Below are 6,005 nucleotides of genomic sequence, written 5' to 3' on the forward strand. Positions count from 1 at the left end.
GCGAGAAGGATGAGAAAGAGAAGAAAACAATTATAGAAGCAATTTCTAAGGGCCCAATAGAGGGTGCTAAAACAAATCCACTGGAAACCGGAAGTGCTGAATTTGGCCTGGACGATGAGAACATGTCTAACCAATTTAACATAACCAATGTATCAATTTAACATCACTAATATTATCCCGATACACTCTGTAGGTTGTTGGTCGCAGATTTACTTCAGCCTAGAACCCTACATCCTGGAATGTTATCTCTGAATTTAGGCAAGTCATGCCAGTAATTTGATCTAATTTATTCAATAATCAAATACATCTAATCTAATTTATTCACCTAATCGAATCTTTAGTCTAATGGTCTGTCATATTTAAGTACACGAGGTTTTTTATTATATTAGTCAAAAAGGTCACCATTAAGCTATCATATCGTCATGCTCTTGTTCTTTTGTCCCACTAGGCTCAATAAATCTTATTGTGTATAAAATACAAAACTTGAATTTAGTGATTGTTGACAACTTGATGAGTTAGTGCCAAGAAGAAAAGAACATAGCAGGTTATTATTATTATTATTATTATTATTATTATTATTATTATTATTATTATTATTATGATCAAAAACATATTTTTATTGTTTTTGTCAGACAGTTATATTGAATTTACATTCTATGTTATTTTAATGCATGGATTCAACACTGCTCATTGGGACCACCATAAATAAAGATGCTCAATAATATTTTATGTAACATTTCATGCTACATAAAAAAGGTATAAACATAAGTTACATTATTTGTAATACATTTTCCTTATATAGAAAAATTCTAGCGCTATCCAGAGAACTGGCAATTCAACATCAAAATGTTGCTCTCACCTACATGAAGAGCTTGGGGCTCAGGTTGAACCTCAAGAAAAGTATGCTTTCTCCAGTGCAGAGAATAACTTTTCTAGACATTATAAGGATTCTACTATGATGAGGGTCTTTATATCCCCACTATGCATAGGGTCAATCCTATAAACACTGAGCAAGATAAAGCTGTATCTTGGCATCTACATGAGACTGTTGGGGTTTATGGCAGCAGCAGCTAACGTCATACAGTTGGGCCTATTGCACAGGAGACCGTTTAAGTGGTGGCTGAAAAGTCGGGGGTTTGATCCAAGGACGAAATGTCTAGGAGTAATCAGTGTCACGCAGTGATGCTTGCATGCTCTGAGAATTTGGAGGTGTCCCCGGTTTCTAGCCTTGGGTCACACTCCAGGGGTGTCTTCTTATCACAAGATGATAATGGCAGACACTTCCCTCATGGACTGGGGCATGGCCTTTGACGGCTGTCCAGCTCACGGTCTATGGAGGCCAAGCATAAATCACCTAGAAATGCAGGCTGTGAAATTCTTTCTTCCTCAATTGAGAGGTACCATGTGTTAGTTGTCTCACATATCAACCACCAAGGAGGATTATGTTCCCGCCCCCTGTTCAGACAGGTGCAACTAATTCTTCTCTGGGCAGAGGGAAAGTTTTTGTCAGTGAGTGCAATGTACATTCTGGGCAACTGGAATGTGGGAGTGGACATCCTGTTGAGACAGGGGCTGAGGTCCAGGGATTGGAGGCACGATCCTTATGTCCAGATGGCGGAGGTTTGGCCGAGCAGAAGTGGATGTGCTCGCCTCCAAAGAGACAACACATGCCTGCTGTGGTTCACCCTCACTCCTCCCACACCACTGGGGTTGGATGCCATGGTGCACATGTGGCCAAGGTCACATCTGTACGTTTTTCCTGTGATCACTCTGCTCCCACAAGTTCTAGTGAGAGTTCACCAAGACTGTCTACATCTGCTGCTTATAGCACCTCATTGGCTAGCTCAAATATGGTTCTCAGAGATAATAATCCTGCTGGACGGCACTCCTTGGGAGATTCCCATCTGCAGGGATCTACTGTCTCAAGTCCGAGGGCTGATTTATAATCCTCGGTCGGAACTATGGAAACTGTGGGTCTGGCCTGTGGGGGTCACCAGCTCATAGATTCTGGTCTTGCAACTGAAGTTGTAGAGACCATGTTGAATGCTAGAGCACCATCCATGGGGAAATTGTATGCGCTCAAGTGGCGACTTTTTGTCTCTTCGTGTGAGGAACGTCAGCTAGACCCAGTGAATAGCTACAGTCCTGGAGTTCTTACGAGGACATTTCTCAGCAGGGTCTACGTGGCCACCATTTCGGTCAGCCACGCCCCTATTGATGGAGCGTTTGTGGGGCAACATCTTCTAACTTCGAGTTTTATGCGTGGTGTCAGGTGCCTGAGGCCCATCTGCAGACCACGCATACCTTCCTGGGACCTTTCTGTGGTCCTGGAAGGTCTGTCAGGTGCAGAATTTGAGCCCTTAGAGTCAGCCTCAGAGAAGCTACTGACTCTAAAGGTAGCTCTTCTGCTGGCCCTAGCATCTCTCAAGTGAGTAGGAGATCTACAAGCTCTTTCTGTTGCCCCTTCCTGCCTTGACTTTGCTCCTGGATTAGCCAAGGCCTTCCAATATCCTAGGCTGGATTATATTCCTAAAGTGCCTATGTCTGCTGCCAAGCAAGTTGTATTGCATGCTTTCTGCCCTCCTCCGTTCCTCACACAGGAGGAACAAGAGAAATTGCACCTACTGTGTCCAGTAAGGGTTCTCTGATTTGCAGAATGGTTGGTACTTGTTTCATGTTGCTATAATAGCTTTACGACTGCAATTGCTATGAATAGTTTTGCATTCAAGTCCCCATCAATGAACAGTTGATAACTTTGACAAAATAGCCTTAATGTGAAAACCATAATGAATTTCCTGGTTACACAATCGTACATTTTGACCATGTAGTACACGGCTGTAGAAGGGAATTATTTATAATTGCACTATCCGGTGTCACCCATATGAGGATGGGTTCCCATATCTTCTCAGGGAGTTTTTCTTTGCCACAGTCACCTCTAACTTGCTCATTAGGGATAAAAAAAAAAAAAATTCTGGTTATGAGTACGCTGTGCACATTTTAACTGCCACCTCTCAGTTTTTTTTTCTGTTCTTTTTTTTATTCCTTCTTTCTTTTTCCATTTTTCACTGTTTGTATGTTTTCTGTTGTATTGTTTTAATGTACTTGGCCATTAATCGATTTTGTCTGTTAGGTGCTGGTGGTGGTGGAGCTCCAGACTCAAGATTTGAGCAGGAGATTTCTCTGTGTGTGATGAATGTTCACCCACTCGCTATGGACTGAGTGAAGCTTCTGATCACTTTTGGCATGCCTGTTGCTTTTGTTGAAAGCAATGTGTTTGGTACTATCATTCTGAGCAGTCTCAGGGTTGCTTGGCCCTCTGTTTGGCAGTATGATTGCTTTGTGTGATGCTTCTTCAGCTCTGTAGATTCACGGCATGTTCAGAATGGTGGTGCCCGGTGGCACTGCGGCCATGTGCGCTCCATGTGCCATACCAGTGTTGGCCATATGTGGAACTATAAGCAGCTACAGCACCAATATTAACTCACAGCAGCTTTTGAAGGAGACTGTCTTGGTGTTTGATCTTTTTTTTTCTTTGTTTGTCATTATTTTTTGTTTTTGTATGTTTCTTGTAATTGTAAGTGACCTTGGTTGTGAGAATTGTGCTATATAAATTTATTATTATTATTATTATTATTATTATTATTATTATTATTATTATTATTATTATTCATTGATTAAATCTAATTTCAGTATGGGCGACCGTCCAAGCTCTTAATGTATGCAAACACAACCAAGATGGAGATAATGAAAGATTTATATGTGAATATTTCTGTATTAATATTTGAGTAGGGGATTTGAGTGTTGAATATGTGAACAGTCCTTTGGAGAGCGTGCTGTACTCAAATAGCGTATAAAATTTTTATCAGAGCTTTTAATTTTCATAAACATTCTACATTGGGAGTGACACTGCATATTAACTGCTTTTAGTGCTCCCTGTCCTGATCCATACACAACCTAAAAGGTACAAGTCACATCACTTCCCTTCTTTTAAAGGAATACTCTAGCATCTTTCAAACTGCAATAAGCTCTACCTACGATATCTGTTGCATGTGTTTGATTACTACTGACAAGAATATTTTCCTGTGTTAAGAAAAGAGCATAAAGTTGCTTTAAATGAAACACATTTAAAACAAAAATCTTTGAGTAGTAGTTGTGGCAGTCAATAACCATTAATGCCAAACTTTTTTTTTTTTCAGTATTTCTGTAGAATATCATGCATCAGGAATCATCAAATTTCATGAATTCTTCAGTCAATGTCTTCAGTAAATCTAAAAGAAAGCTTTGAATCTGTATAATTTGTCCTTTTTCGAACTAGTCTTGTTGGTGGAAAGAATTTGAGGTTATATATAGCGTTTCTGGTCAATGTAGCGCACGTAAACGTGGACGTTCATTAGTTTGCACCTAAAAGAATCGGCCTAGTATTCAAAAAACAATTTGCTAGTTCTGGTATGATATTCCCTGATGACTGTTTCACCCAAAGACCTTAACTGTTAGAGTTGAATGATAGTAGTTTTGATTTTGCATCGATATTTTTGTCTTTTAAGCATCCGCTGGCTGTCAAGATTTCCATTACGAGTGTATTTCAAGCCAACTGGTCTTCTGATATTTTGTCGATACAGGAAAAATTTGTCAACGTAAATTCTTTAATATCACTCTTCAATCTTTGCAACTCTGTTCTTGTCACAGTGGAGTACAAAGTGAGTGCACTGTTAGGTTATTTTCAATATAACAATATTATTTTGAGATATACGATGTTTTTCCTCGCTCGGCTGCCTTGATTTGAAGAACGATATTATGTAACGGTGGCAAAATATAAGACAGATGTTGTGTAATGGTTTGTGTTCTCTATTATTGATAGTTTCAGCATGGATTGTTTGAAAAGATTACATGAATTATATTATCCTGTTGCTGTCAAATATACTGAATGAGTCAGGATTATACAGACACAATGAAGGTACTGTATACGCCTGTAAACATCATCCTGACTCATTCAATATATTTGACAGCAATGGGATAATATTATTAGTCTATGTAGTAGTAGTGCAGTCTATCTATCTATCTATCTATCTATCTATCTATCTATACACAGCTATTTGTTAATATTCTTTATATATTATATCTTTATCCTACCGATTTCACTCTTATTTCTTTTATTTCTGTGCTCTTGTGTTATTTATAATTGTTTTGTTATGCTGTGGAATCATTGACATGATATCCTATCTCATTTGTGTCTGCTTAGGTTGTTCCTTAATAATTAATAAAGAAACGTGTTTGTTTTACAGACCTTTGTATTTAAAAGACACTACAAGTTTAGTCCAACCTCAAATCCATAATGGGATTTTTCTCATTATAAGAAAAGAACAAAGTAAAAACATTTTTGCATCATCCCATGGATTAATCGTTACTGTTATTCTCGCCAATTCCCAATAGAAATGTTTTAAATAAGTTTGTGAATATAATTGTATAAAGCGTTCATAATGCTGTTTACAGATTTCATTCATTCATTCATTCATTCATTTTCATTAAGTGCTCCATCTTGATCAGGGTTGCGGTGGCACTGGAACCTATCCCAATACTGGGTGTAAGAATACACCCTGGACAGAATGCCAGTCTATCACAGGGAAAGTGGTAGTGATTATTAGTGTTGTGGACTTGAGTCACATGACTTGGACTCGACTTGGACTCGAGCCACAAATTAGCTGACTTTCAACTTGACTTGACGTAATCTAAGAAGACTCACATCTCGATTTTGACTTTGACATTAATGACCCAGGGCTTCACTTGGACTTGGAAATGGAAAGACTCGATACGTTTTCAAAACCGAAGATTAAAATGATCCATTTAAAAGTGTGCAGTGAATCAACTATTTGTTTTCCCAACAAACAAGTCATTTTCAGCTAATCAGTATCAATCTTCCTTTCCAAGTTCACCATTCAACCAGCCAATCAACTTGAATGGAAAATTTGAAAGACCACACATTCCTGATGACAGAGGAGCTTTTTGGT

This window comes from Ictalurus punctatus, chromosome 7 (genome assembly GCF_001660625.3).
Source record: "Ictalurus punctatus breed USDA103 chromosome 7, Coco_2.0, whole genome shotgun sequence".
NCBI lineage: Eukaryota > Metazoa > Chordata > Actinopteri > Siluriformes > Ictaluridae > Ictalurus > Ictalurus punctatus.